Source organism: Triturus cristatus, chromosome 3_2 (genome assembly GCF_964204655.1).
Source record: "Triturus cristatus chromosome 3_2, aTriCri1.1, whole genome shotgun sequence".
NCBI lineage: Eukaryota > Metazoa > Chordata > Amphibia > Caudata > Salamandridae > Triturus > Triturus cristatus.
Window position 1 is genome coordinate 116891545 of NC_140584.1, and position 15878 is coordinate 116907422.

A 15878-nucleotide genomic window follows, 5' to 3' on the forward strand; every position below is an offset into this window, starting at 1 on the left:
TACAGTCCAAAAAATCAATTTTTTGATGAAAAACGAGGACCCGTGACCTGTCGAACTTTCTCCAGATGGTCAGAAATGGTAAGTTTTTTAATGTTTAATTTTTTGACTGTAAATGACTATTGCATGTGAATTATCACTTTTGGAACTAACACAAGAGTGTTTAGAGTCATTTTAATGCCTGAAATTGGTCAAAATAGAAGCTTCTGAGTAGAATAAAAAGTCTATCAAAATGGCAATTTTGTTCACATTAAGGCTTTAAAAAGTAGTTATTCAACATGAGGCACAATCCAAATGACATTTTCAATCAATTTTTCTACAGTCCAAAAAATCAATTTTCTGATGAAAAACGAGGACCCGTGACCTGTCGAACTTTCTCCAGATGGTCAGAAATGGTAATTTTTTAATGTTTAATTTTTTGACTGTAAATGACTATTGCATGTGAATTATCACTTTTGGAACTAAAACAAGAGTGTTTAGAGTCATTTTAATGCCTGAAATTGGTCGAAATAGAAGCTTCTGAGTAGAAGAATAAGTCTGTAAAAATGGCAATTTTGTTCACATTAAGGCTTTAAAAAGTAGTTATTCAACATGAGGCACAATCCAAATGACATTTTCAATCAATTTTTCTACAGTCATAAAATCAATTTTTTGATGAAAAACAAGGACCCGTGACCTGTCGAACTTTCTCCAGATGGTCAGAAATGGTAAGTTTTTTAATGTTTAATTTTTTGACTGTAAATGACTATTGCATGTGAATTATCACTTTTGGAACTAAAACAAGAGTGTTTAGAGTCATTTTAATGCCTGAAATTAGTTGAAATAGAAGCTTCTGAGTAGGAGAAAAAGTCTGTAAAAATGGCAATTTTGGTCCCATTGAGGCTTTAAAAAGTAGTTATTCAACATGAGGCACAATCCAAATGACATTTTCAATCAACTTTTCTACAGTCCAAAAAATCAATTTTCTGATGAAAAACGAGGACCCGTGACCTGTCGAACTTTCTCCAGATGGTCAGAAATGGTAAGTTTTTTAATGTTTAATTATTTGACTGTAAATGACTATTGCATGTGAATTATCACTTTTGGAACTAAAACAAGAGTGTTTAGAGTCATTTTAATGCCTGAAATTTGTCGAAATAGAAGCTTCTGAGTAGAAGAAAAAGTCTATCAAAATGGCAATTTTGTTCACATTAAGGCTTTAAAAAGTAGTTATTCAACATGAGGCACAATCCAAATGACATTTTCAATCAATTTTTCGACAGTACAAAAAATCAATTTTCTGATGAAAAACGAGGACCCGAGACCTGTCGAACTTTCTCCATATGGTCAGAAATGGTAAGTTTTTTAATGTTTAATTTTTTGACTGTAAATGACTATTGCATGTGAATTATAAAACAAGAGTGTTTAGAGTCATTTAATGCCTGAAATTGGTCAAAATAGAAGCTTCTGAGTAGAATAAAAAGTCTATCAAAATGGCAATTTTGTTCACATTAAGGCTTTAAAAAGTAGTTATTCAACATGAGGCACAATCCAAATGACATTTTCAATCAATTTTTTTACAGTCCAAAAAAATCAATTTTCTGATGAAAAACGAGGACCCGTGACCTGTCGAACTTTCTCCAGATGGTCAGAAATGGTAAGTTTTTTAATGTTTAATTTTTTGACTGTAAATGACTATTGCATGTGAATTATCACTTTTGGAACTAAAACAAGAGTGTTTAGAGTCATTTTAATGCCTGAAATTGGTCAAAATAGAAGCTTCTGAGTAGAATAAAAAGTCTATCAAAATGTCAATTTTGTTCACATTAAGGCTTTAAAAGGTAGTTATTCAACATGAGGCACAATCCAAATGACATTTTCAATCAATTTTTTTACAGTCCAAAAAATCAATTTTCTGATGAAAAACGAGGACCCGTGACCTGTCCACCTTTCTCCAGATGGTCAGAAATGGTAATTTTTTAATGTTTAAATTTTTTGACTATAAATGACTATTGCATGTGAATTATCACTTTTGGAACTAAAACAAGAGTGTTTATAGTCATTTTAATGCCTGAAATTGGTCGAAATAGAAGCTTCTGAGTAGAAGAAAAAGTCTGTAAAAATGGCAATTTTGTTCACATTAAGGCTTTAAAAAGTAGTTATTCACCATGAGGCACAATCCAAATGACATTTTCAATCAATTTTTCTATAGTCCAAAAAAACTATTTTCTGATGAAAAACGAGGGCCCGTGACCTGTCGAACTTTCTCCAGATGGTCAGAAATGGTAAGTTTTTTAATGTTTAATTTTTTGACTGTAAATGACTATTGCATGTGAATTATCACTTTTGGAACTAAAACAAGAGTGTTTAGAGTCATTTTAATGCCTGAAATTGATCGAAATAGAAGCTTCTGAGTAGAATAAAAAGTCTATCAAAATGTCAATTTTGTTCACATTAAGGCTTTAAAAGGTAGTTATTCAACATGAGGCACAATCCAAATGACATTTTCAATCAATTTTTTTACAGTCCAAAAAATCAATTTTCTGATGAAAAACGAGGACCCGTGACCTGTCCACCTTTCTCCAGATGGTCAGAAATGGTAATTTTTTAATGTTTAAATTTTTTGACTATAAATGACTATTGCATGTGAATTATCACTTTTGGAACTAAAACAAGAGTGTTTAGAGTCATTTTAATGCCTGAAATTGGTCGAAATAGAAGCTTCTGAGTAGAAGAAAAAGTCTGTAAAAATGGCAATTTTGTTCACATTAAGGCTTTAAAAAGTAGTTATTCAACATGAGGCACAATCCAAATGACATTTTCAATCAATTTTTCGACAGTACAAAAAATCAATTTTCTGATGAAAAACAAGGAACCGAGACCTGTCGAACTTTCTCCAGATGGTCAGAAATGGTAAGTTTTTTAATGTTTAATTTTTTTACTGTAAATGACTATTGCATGTGAATTATCACTTTTGATAATACAACAAGAGTGTTTAGAGTCATTTTAATGCCTGAAATTGGTTGAAATAGAAGCTTCTGAGAAGGAGGAAAAGTCTGTAAAAATGGCAATTTTGTTCACATTAAGGCTTTAAAAAGTAGTTATTCAACATGAGGCACAATCCAAATGACATTTTCAATCAACTTTTCTATAGTCCAAAAAATCAATTTTCTGATGAAAAACGAGGACCCGTGACCTGTCGAACTTTCTCCAGATGGTCAGAAAAGGTAATTTTTTAATGTTGAAGTTTTTTGACTGTAAATGACTATTGTATGTGAATTATCACTTTCGAAACTAAAACAAGAGTGTTTAGTGTCATTTTAATGCCTGAAATTGGTCGAAATAGAAGCTTCTGAGTAGAATAAAAAGTCTATCAAAATGTCAATTTTGTTCACATTAAGGCTTTAAAAGGTAGTTATTCAACATGAGGCACAATCCAAATGACATTTTCAATCAATTTTTTTACAGTCCAAAAAATCAATTTTCTGATGAAAAACGAGGACCCGTGACCTGTCGAACTTTCTCCAGATGGTCAGAAATGGTAATTTTTTAATGTTTAAATTTTTTGACTATAAATGACTATTGCATGTGAATTATCACTTTTGGAACTAAAACAAGAGTGTTTAGAGTCATTTTAATGCCTGAAATTAGTTGAAATAGAAGCTTCTGAGTAGGAGAAAAAGTCTGTAAAAATGGCAATTTTGGTCACATTGAGGCTTTAAAAAGTAGTTATTCAACATGAGGCACAATCCAAATGACATTTTCAATCAATTTTTCTACAGTCCAAAAAATCAATTTTCTGATGAAAAACGAGGACCTGTGACCTGTCGAACTTTCTCCAGATGGTCAGAAATGGTAAGTTTTTTAATGTTTAATTTTTTGACTGTAAATGACTATTTCATGTGAATTATCACTTTTGGAACTAACACAAGAGTGTTTAGAGTCATTTTAATGCCTGAAATTGGTCAAAATAGAAGCTTCTGAGTAGAATAAAAAGTCTATCAAAATGGCAATTTTGTTCACATTAAGGCTTTAAAAAGTAGTTATTCAACATGAGGCACAATCCAAATGACATTTTCAATCAATTTTTCTACAGTCCAAAAAATCAATTTTCTGATGAAAAACGAGGACCCGTGACCTGTCGAACTTTCTCCAGATGGTCAGAAATGGTAATTTTTTAATGTATAATTTTTTGACTGTAAATGACTATTGCATGTGAATTATCACTTTTGGAACTAAAACAAGAGTGTTTAGAGTCATTTTAATGCCTGAAATTGGTCGAAATAGAAGCTTCTGAGTAGAAGAAAAAGTCTGTAAAAATGGCAATTTTGTTCACATTAAGGCTTTAAAAAGTAGTTATTCAACATGAGGCACAATCCAAATGACATTTTCAATCAATTTTTCGACAGTACAAAAAATCAATTTTCTGATGAAAAACAAGGAACCGAGACCTGTCGAACTTTCTCCAGATGGTCAGAAATGGTAAGTTTTTTAATGTTTAATTTTTTTACTGTAAATGACTATTGCATGTGAATTATCACTTTTGATAATACAACAAGAGTGTTTAGAGTCATTTTAATGCCTGAACTTAGTTGAAATAGAAGCTTCTGAGTAGGAGAAAAAGTCTGTAAAAATGGCAATTTTGGTCACATTAAGGCTTTAAAAAGTAGTTATTCAACATGAGGCACAATCCAAATGACATTTTCAATCAATTTTTCTACAGTCCAAAAAAACAATTTTCTGATGAAAAACGAGGGCCCGTGACCTGTCGAACTTTCTCCAGATGGTCAGAAATGGTAAGTTTTTTAATGTTTAATTTTTTGACTGTAAATGACTATTGCATGTGAATTATCACTTTTGGAACTAAAACAAGAGTGTTTAGAGTCATTTTAATGCTTGAAATTAGTTGAAATAGAAGCTTCTGAGTAGGAGAAAAAGTCTGTAAAAATGGCAATTTTGGTCACATTGAGGCTTAAAAAGTAGTTATTCAACATGAGGCACAATCCAAATGACATTTTCAATCAATTTTTCTACAGTCCCAAAAATTAATTTTCTGATGAAAAACGAGGACCTGTGACCTGTCGAACTTTCTCCAGATGGTCAGAAATGGTAATTTTTTAATGTATAATTTTTTGACTGTAAATGACTATTGCATGTGAATTATCACTTTTGGAACTAAAACAAGAGTGTTTAGAGTCATTTTAATGCCTGAAATTGGTTGAAATAGAAGCTTCTGAGTAGGAGAAAAAGTCTTTAAAAATGGCAATTTTGGTCACATTGAGGCTTTAAAAAGTAGTTATTCAACATGAGGCACAATCCAAATGACATTTTCAATCAATTTTTCTACAGTCCAAAAAATCAATTTTCTGATGAAAAACGAGGACCCGTGACCTGTCGAACTTTCTCCAGATGGTCAGAAATGGTAAGTTTTTTAATGTTTAATTTTTTGACTGTAAATGACTATTGCATGTGAATTATCACTTTTGGAACTAACACAAGAGTGTTTAGAGTCATTTTAATGCCTGAAATTGGTCAAAATAGAAGCTTCTGAGTAGAAGAAAAAGTCTGTAAAAATGGCAATTTTGTTCACATTAAGGCTTTAAAAAGTAGTTATTCAACATGAGGCACAATCCAAATGACATTTTCAATCAATTTTTCTACAGTACAAAAAATCAATTTTCTGATGAAAAACGAGGACCCGTGACCTGTCGAACTTTCTCCAGATGGTCAGAAAAGGTAATTTTTTTATGTTGAAGTTTTTTGACTGTAAATGACTATTGTATGTGAATTATCACTTTCAAAACTAAAACAAGAGTGTTTAGTGTCATTTTAATGCCTGAAATTGGTCGAAATAGAAGCTTCTGAGTAGAATAAAAAGTCTATCAAAATGGCAATTTTGTTCACATTAAGGCTTTAAAAAGTAGTTATTCAACATGAGGCACAATCCAAATGACATTTTCAATCAATTTTTCGACAGTACAAAAAATCAATTTTCTGATGAAAAACGAGGACCCGAGACCTGTCGAACTTTCTCCAGATGGTCAGAAATGGTAAGTTTTTTAATGTTTAATTTTTTGACTGTAAATGACTATTGCATGTGAATTATCACTTTTGGAACTAAAACAAGAGTGTTTAGAGTCATTTTAATGCCTGAAATTGGTCAAAATAGAAGCTTCTGAGTAGAATAAAAAGTCTATCAAAATGGCAATTTTGTTCACATTAAGGCTTTAAAAAGTAGTTATTCAACATGAGGCACAATCCAAATGACATTTTCAATCAATTTTTCTACAGTTATAAAATCAATTTTCTGATGAAAAACGAGGACCCGTGACCTGTCGAACTTTCTCCAGATGGTCAGAAATGGTAAGTTTTTTAATGTTTAATTTTTTGACTGTAAATGACTATTGCATGTGAATTATCACTTTTGGAACTAACACAAGAGTGTTTAGAGTCATTTTAATGCCTGAAATTGGTCAAAATAGAAGCTTCTGAGTAGAATAAAAAGTCTATCAAAATGGCAATTTTGTTCACATTAAGGCTTTAAAAAGTAGTTATTCAACATGAGGCACAATCCAAATGACATTTTCAATCAATTTTTCTACAGTCCAAAAAATCAATTTTCTGATGAAAAACGAGGACCCGTGACCTGTCGAACTTTCTCCAGATTGTCAGAAATGGTAATTTTTTAATGTATAATTTTTTGACTGTAAATGACTATTGCATGTGAATTATCACTTTTGGAACTAAAACAAGAGTGTTTAGAGTCATTTTAATGCCTGAAATTGGTCGAAATAGAAGCTTCTGAGTAGAAGAATAAGTCTGTAAAAATGGCAATTTTGTTCACATTAAGGCTTTAAAAAGTAGTTATTCAACATGAGGCACAATCCAAATGATATTTTCTATCAACTTTTCTACAGTCCAAAAAATCAATTTTCTGATGAAAAACGAGGACCCGTGACCTGTCGAACTTTCTCCAGATGGTCAGAAATGGTAAGTTTTTTAATGTTTAATTATTTGACTGTAAATGACTATTGCATGTGAATTATCACTTTTGGAACTAAAACAAGAGTGTTTAGAGTCATTTTAATGCCTGAAATTTGTCGAAATAGGAGCTTCTGAGTAGAAGAAAAAGTCTGTAAAAATGGCAATTTTGTTCACATTAAGGCTTTAAAAAGTAGTTATTCAACACGAGGCACAATCCAAATGACATTTTCAATCAATTTTTCTACAGTCCAAAAAATCAATTTTCTGATGAAAAACAAGGACCCGTGACCTGTCGAACTTTCTCCAGATGGTCAGAAATGGTAATTTTTTAATGTATAATTTTTTGACTGTAAATGACTATTGCATGTGAATTATCACTTTTGGAACTAAAACAAGAGTGTTTAGAGTCATTTTAATGCCTGAAATTTGTCGAAATAGAAGCTTCTGAGTAGAAGAAAAAGTCTGTAAAAATGGCAATTTTGTTCACATTAAGGCTTTAAAAAGTAGTTATTCAACATGAGGCACAATCCAAATGACATTTTCAATCAATTTTTCTACAGTACAAAAAATCAATTTTCTGATGAAAAACGAGGACCCGTGACCTGTCGAACTTTCTCCAGATGGTCAGAAAGGTAATTTTTTTAATGTTGAAGTTTTTTGACTGTAAATGACTATTGTATGTGAATTATCACTTTCGAAACTAAAACAAGAGTGTTTAGTGTCATTTTAATGCCTGAAATTGGTCGAAATAGAAGCTTCTGAGTAGAATAAAAAGTCTATCAAAATGGCAATTTTGTTCACATTAAGGCTTTAAAAAGTAGTTATTCAACATGAGGCACAATCCAAATGACATTTTCAATCAATTTTTTTACAGTCCAAAAAAATCAATTTTCTGATGAAAAACGAGGACCCGTGACCTGTCGAACTTTCTCCAGATGGTCAGAAATGGTAATTTTTTAATGTTTAATTTTTTGACTATAAATGACTATTGCATGTGAATTATCACTTTTGGAACTAAAACAAGAGTGTTTAGAGTCATTTTAATGCCTGAAATTGGTCGAAATAGAAGCTTCTGAGTAGAAGAAAAAGTCTGTAAAAATGGCAATTTTGTTCACATTAAGGCTTTAAAAAGTAGTTATTCAACATGAGGCACAATCCAAATGACATTTTCAATCAATTTTTCTTCTGTACAAAAAATCAATTTTCTGATGAAAAACGAGGACCCGTGACCTGTCGAACTTTCTCCAGATGGTTAGAAATGGTAATTTTTTAATGTTTAATTTTTTGACTGTAAATGACTATTGCATGTGAATTATCACTTTTGGAACTAAAACAAGAGTGTTTAGAGTCATTTTAATGCCTGAAATTGGTCGAAATAGAAGCTTCTGAGTAGAAGAATAAGTCTGTAAAAATGGCAATTTTGGTCACATTGAGGCTTTAAAAAGTAGTTATTCAACATGAGGCACAATCCAAATGACATTTTCAATCAATTTTTCTACAGTCCAAAAAAATCAATTTTCTGATGAAAAACGAGGACCTGTGACCTGTCGAACTTTCTCCAGATGGTCAGAAATGGTAAGTTTTTTAATGTTTAATTTTTTGACTGTAAATGACTATTGCATGTGAATTATCACTTTTGGAACTAACACAAGAGTGTTTAGAGTCATTTTAATGCCTGAAATTGGTCAAAATAGAAGCTTCTGAGTAGAATAAAAAGTCTATCAAAATGGCAATTTTGTTCACATTAAGGCTTTAAAAAGTAGTTATTCAACATGAGGCACAATCCAAATGACATTTTCAATCAATTTTTCTACAGTCCAAAAAATCAATTTTCTGATGAAAAACGAGGACCCGTGACCTGTCGAACTTTCTCCAGATGGTCAGAAATGGTAATTTTTTAATGTATAATTGTTTGACTGTAAATGACTATTGCATGTGAATTATCACTTTTGGAACTAAAACAAGAGTGTTTAGAGTCATTTTAATGCCTGAAATTGGTTGAAATAGAAGCTTCTGAGTAGGAGAAAAAGTCTGTAAAAATGGCAATTTTGGTCACATTGAGGCTTTAAAAAGTAGTTATTCAACATGAGGCACAATCCAAATGACATTTTCAATCAATTTTTCTACAGTCCAAAAAATCAATTTTCTGATGAAAAACGAGGACCCGTGACCTGTCGAACTTTCTCCAGATGGTCAGAAATGGTAAGTTTTTTAATGTTTAATTTTTTGACTGTAAATGACTATTGCATGTGAATTATCACTTTTGGAACTAACACAAGAGTGTTTAGAGTCATTTTAATGCCTGAAATTGGTCAAAATAGAAGCTTCTGAGTAGAATCAAAAGTCTATCAAAATGGCAATTTTGTTCACATTAAGGCTTTAAAAAGTAGTTATTCAACATGAGGCACAATCCAAATGACATTTTCAATCAATTTTTCTACAGTCCAAAAAATCAATTTTCTGATGAAAAACGAGGACCCGTGACCTGTAGAACTTTCTCCAGATTGTCAGAAATGGTAATTTTTTAATGTATAATTTTTTGACTGTAAATGACTATTGCATGTTAATTATCACTTTTGGAACTAAAACAAGAGTGTTTAGAGTCATTTTAATGCCTGAAATTTGTTGAAATAGAAGCTTCTGAGTAGAAGAAAAAGTCTGTAAAAATGGCAATTTTGTTCACATTAAGGCTTTAAAAAGTAGATATTCAACATGAGGCACAATCCAAATGACATTTTCAATCAATTTTTCTACAGTCCAAAAAATCAATTTTCTGATGAAAAACGAGGACCCGTGACCTGTCGAACTTTCTCCAGATGGTCAGAAATGGTAATTTTTTAATGTTTAATTTTTTGACTGTAAATGACTATTGCATGTGAATTATCACTTTTGGAACTAAAACAAGAGTGTTTAGAGTCATTTTAATGCCTGAAATTGGTCAAAATAGAAGCTTCTGAGTAGAATAAAAAGTCTATCAAAATGGCAATTTTGTTCACATTAAGGCTTTAAAAAGTAGTTATTCAACATGAGGCACAATCCAAATGACATTTTCAATCAATTTTTCTACAGTCCAAAAAATTCAATTTTCTGATGAAAAACGAGGACCCGTGACCTGTCGAACTTTCTCCAGATGGTCAGAAATGGTAATTTTTTAATGTATAATTTTTTGACTGTAAATGACTATTGCATGTGAATTATCACTTTTGGAACTAAAACAAGAGTGTTTAGAGTCATTTTAATGCCTGAAATTGGTTGAAATAGAAGCTTCTGAGTAGGAGAAAAAGTCTGTAAAAATGGCAATTTTGGTCACATTGAGGCTTTAAAAAGTAGTTATTCAACATGAGGCACAATCCAAATGACATTTTCAATCAATTTTTCTACAGTCCAAAAAATCAATTTTCTGATGAAAAACGAGGACCCGTGACCTGTCGAACTTTCTCCAGATGGTCAGAAATGGTAAGTTTTTTAATGTTTAATTTTTTGACTGTAAATGACTATTGCATGTGAATTATCACTTTTGGAACTAACACAAGAGTGTTTAGAGTCATTTTAATGCCTGAAATTGGTCAAAATAGAAGCTTCTGAGTAGAATAAAAAGTCTATCAAAATGGCAATTTTGTTCACATTAAGGCTTTAAAAAGTAGTTATTCAACATGAGGCACAATCCACATGACATTTTCAATCAATTTTTCTACAGTCCAAAAAATCAATTTTCTGATGAAAAACGAGGACCCGTGACCTGTCGAACTTTCTCCAGATTGTCAGAAATGGTAATTTTTTAATGTATAATTTTTTGACTGTAAATGACTATTGCATGTGAATTATCACTTTTGGAACTAAAACAAGAGTGTTTAGAGTCATTTTAATGCCTGAAATTGGTTGAAATAGAAGCTTCTGAGTAGAAGAAAAAGTCTGTAAAAATGGCAATTTTGTTCACATTAAGGCTTTAAAAAGTAGATATTCAACATGAGGCACAATCCAAATGACATTTTCAATCAATTTTTTTACAGTCCAAAAAATCAATTTTCTGATGAAAAACGAGGGCCCGTGACCTGTCGAACTTTCTCCAGATGGTCAGAAATGGTAAGTTTTTTAATGTTTAATTTTTTGACTGTAAATGACTATTTCATGTGAATTATCACTTTTAGAACTAACACAAGAGTGTTTAGAGTCATTTTAATGCCTGAAATTGGTCAAAATAGAAGCTTCTGAGTAGAATAAAAAGTCTATCAAAATGGCAATTTTGTTCACATTAAGGCTTTAAAAAGTAGTTATTCAACATGAGGCACAATCCAAATGACATTTTCAATCAATTTTTCTACAGTCCAAAAAATCAATTTTCTGATGAAAAACGAGGACCTGTGACCTGTCGAACTTTCTCCAGATGGTCAGAAATGGTAATTTTTTAATGTATAATTTTTTGACTGTAAATGACTATTGCATGTGAATTATCACTTTTGGAACTAAAACAAGAGTGTTTAGAGTCATTTTAATGCCTGAAATTGGTTGAAATAGAAGCTTCTGAGTAGGAGAAAAAGTCTTTAAAAATGGCAATTTTGGTCACATTGAGGCTTTAAAAAGTAGTTATTCAACATGAGGCACAATCCAAATGACATTTTCAATCAATTTTTCTACAGTCCAAAAAATCAATTTTCTGATGAAAAACGAGGACCCGTGACCTGTCGAACTTTCTCCAGATGGTCAGAAATGGTAAGTTTTTTAATGTTTAATTTTTTGACTGTAAATGACTATTGCATGTGGTGAATTATCACTTTTGGAACTAACACAAGAGTGTTTAGAATCATTTTAATGCCTGAAATTGGTCAAAATAGAAGCTTCTGAGTAGAAGAAAAAGTCTGTAAAAATGGCAATTTTGTTCACATTAAGGCTTTAAAAAGTAGTTATTCAACATGAGGCACAATCCAAATGACATTTTCAATCAATTTTTCTACAGTACAAAAAATCAATTTTCTGATGAAAAACGAGGACCCGTGACCTGTCGAACTTTCTCCAGATGGTCAGAAAAGGTAATTTTTTTATGTTGAAGTTTTTTGACTGTAAATGACTATTGTATGTGAATTATCACTTTCAAAACTAAAACAAGAGTGTTTAGTGTCATTTTAATGCCTGAAATTGCTCGAAATAGAAGCTTCTGAGTAGAATAAAAAGTCTATCAAAATGGCAATTTTGTTCACATTAAGGCTTTAAAAAGTAGTTATTCAACATGAGGCACAATCCAAATGACATTTTCAATCAATTTTTCGACAGTACAAAAAATCAATTTTCTGATGAAAAACGAGGACCCGAGACCTGTCGAACTTTCTCCAGATGGTCAGAAATGGTAAGTTTTTTAATGTTTAATTTTTTGACTGTAAATGACTATTGCATGTGAATTATCACTTTTGGAACTAAAACAAGAGTGTTTAGAGTCATTTTAATGCCTGAAATTGGTCAAAATAGAAGCTTCTGAGTAGAATAAAAAGTCTATCAAAATGGCAATTTTGTTCACATTAAGGCTTTAAAAAGTAGTTATTCAACATGAGGCACAATCCAAATGACATTTTCAATCAATTTTTCTATAGTCCAAAAAAACAATTTTCTGATGAAAAACGAGGGCCCGTGACCTGTCGAACTTTCTCCAGATGGTCAGAAATGGTAAGTTTTTTAATGTTTAATTTTTTGACTGTAAATGACTATTGCATGTGAATTATCACTTTTGGAACTAAAACAAGAGTGTTTAGAGTCATTTTAATTCCTGAAATTAGTTGAAATAGAAGCTTCTGAGTAGGAGAAAAAGTCTGTAAAAATGGCAATTTTGGTCACATTAAGGCTTTAAAAAGTAGTTATTCAACATGAGGCACAATCCAAATGACATTTTCAATCAATTTTTCTACAGTCCAAAAAATCAATTTTCTGATGAAAAACAAGGACCCGTGACCTGTCGAATTTTCTCCAGATGGTCAGAAATGGTAAGTTTTTTAATGTTTAATTTTTTGACTGTAAATGACTATTGCATGTGAATTATCACTTTTGGAACTAAAACAAGAGTGTTTAGAGTCATTTTAATGCCTGAAATTGGTCAAAATAGAAGCTTCTGAGTAGAATAAAAAGTCTGTAAAAATGGCAATTTTGTTCACATTAAGGCTTTAAAAAGTAGTTATTCAACATGAGGCACAATCCAAATGACATTTTCAATCAATTTTTCTACAGTCCAAAAAATCAATTTTCTGATGAAAAACGAGGACCCGTGACCTGTCGAACTTTCTCCAGATGGTCAGAAATGGTAATTTTTTAATGTTTAAATTTTTTGACTATAAATGACTATTGCATGTGAATTATCACTTTTGGAACTAAAACAAGAGTGTTTAGAGTCATTTTAATGCCTGAAATTAGTTGAAATAGAAGCTTCTGAGTAGGAGAAAAAGTCTGTAAAAATGGCAATTTTGGTCACATTGAGGCTTTAAAAAGTAGTTATTCAACATGAGGCACAATCCAAATGACATTTTCAATCAATTTTTCTACTGTCCAAAAAATCAATTTTCTGATGAAAAACGAGGACCTGTGACCTGTCGAACTTTCTCCAGATGGTCAGAAATGGTAAGTTTTTTAATGTTTAATTTTTTGACTGTAAATGACTATTTCATGTGAATTATCACTTTTGGAACTAACACAAGAGTGTTTAGAGTCATTTTAATGCCTGAAATTGGTCAAAATAGAAGCTTCTGAGTAGAATAAAAAGTCTATCAAAATGGCAATTTTGTTCACATTGAGGCTTTAAAAAGTAGTTATTCAACATGAGGCACAATCCAAATGACATTTTCAATCAATTTTTCTACAGTCCAAAAAATCAATTTTCTGATGAAAAACGAGGACCCGTGACCTGTCGAACTTTCTCCAGATGGTCAGAAATGGTAAGTTTTTTAATGTTTAATTTTTTGACTGTAAATGACTATTGCATGTGAATTATCACCTTTGGAACTAAAACAAGAGTGTTTAGAGTCATTTTAATGCCTGAAATTAGTTGAAATAGAAGCTTCTGAGTAGGAGAAAAAGTCTGTAAAAATGGCAATTTTGGTCCCATTGAGGCTTTAAAAAGTAGTTATTCAACATGAGGCACAATCCAAATGACATTTTCAATCAACTTTTCTACAATCCAAAAAAATCAATTTTCTGATGAAAAACGAGGACCCGTGACCTGTCGAACTTTCTCCAGATGGTCAGAAATGGTAAGTTTTTTAATGTTTAATTATTTGACTGTAAATGACTATTGCATGTGAATTATCACTTTTGGAACTAAAACAAGAGTGTTTAGAGTCATTTTAATGCCTGAAATTTGTCGAAATAGAAGCTTCTGAGTAGAAGAAAAAGTCTGTAAAAATGGCAATTTTGTTCACATTAAGGCTTTAAAAAGTAGTTATTCAACATGAGGCACAATCCAAATGACATTTTCAATCAATTTTTCTACAGTCCAAAAAATCAATTTTCTGATGAAAAACAAGGACCCGTGACCTGTCGAACTTTCTCCAGATGGTCAGAAATGGTAAGTTTTTTAATGTTTAATTTTTTGACTGTAAATGACTATTGCATGTGAATTATCACTTTTGGAACTAAAACAAGAGTGTTTAGAGTCATTTTAATGCCTGAAATTTGTCGAAATAGAAGCTTCTGAGTAGAAGAAAAAGTCTGTAAAAATGGCAATTTTGTTCACATTAAGGCTTTAAAAAGTAGTTATTCAACATGAGGCACAATCCAAATGACATTTTCAATCAATTTTTCTACAGTACAAAAAATCAATTTTCTGATGAAAAACGAGGACCCGTGACCTGTCGAACTTTCTCCAGATGGTCAGAAAAGGTAATTTTTTAATGTTGAAGTTTTTTTACTGTAAATGACTATTGTATGTGAATTATCACTTTCGAAACTAAAACAAGAGTGTTTAGTGTCATTTTAATGCCTGAAATTGGTCGAAATAGAAGCTTCTGAGTAGAATAAAAAGTCTATCAAAATGGCAATTTTGTTCACATTAAGGCTTTAAAAAGTAGTTATTCAACATGAGGCACAATCCAAATGACATTTTCAATAAATTTTTCGACAGTACAAAAAATCAATTTTCTGATGAAAAACGAGGACCCGAGACCTGTCGAACTTTCTCCAGATGTTCAGAAATGGTAAGTTTTTTAATGTTTAATTTTTTGACTGTAAATGACTATTGCATGTGAATTATCACTTTTGGAACTAAAACAAGATTGTTTAGAGTCATTTTAATGCCTGAAATTGGTCGAAATAGAAGCTTCTGAGTAGGAGAAAAAGTCTGTAAAAATGGCAATTTTGTTCACATTAAGGCTTTAAAAAGTAGTTATTCAACATGAGGCACAATCCAAATGACATTTTCAATCAATTTTTCTACAGTCCAAAAAATCAATTTTCTGATGAAAAACGAGGACCTGTGACCTGTCGAACTTTCTCCAGATGGTCAGAAATGGTAATTTTTTAATGTATAATTTTTTGACTGTAAATGACTATTGCATGTGAATTATCACTTTTGGAACTAAAACAAGAGTGTTTAGAGTCATTTTAATGCCTGAAATTGGTTGAAATAGAAGCTTCTGAGTAGGAGAAAAAGTCTTTAAAAATGGCAATTTTGGTCACATTGAGGCTTTAAAAAGTAGTTATTCAACATGAGGCACAATCCAAATGACATTTTCAATCAATTTTTCTACAGTCCAAAAAATCAATTTTCTGATGAAAAACGAGGACCCGTGACCTGTCGAACTTTCTCCAGATGGTCAGAAATGGTAAGTTTTTTAATGTTTAATTTTTTGACTGTAAATGACTATTGCATGTGAATTATCACCTTTGGAACTAAAACAAGAGTGTTTAGAGTCATTTTAATGCCTGAAATTAGTTGAAATAGAAGC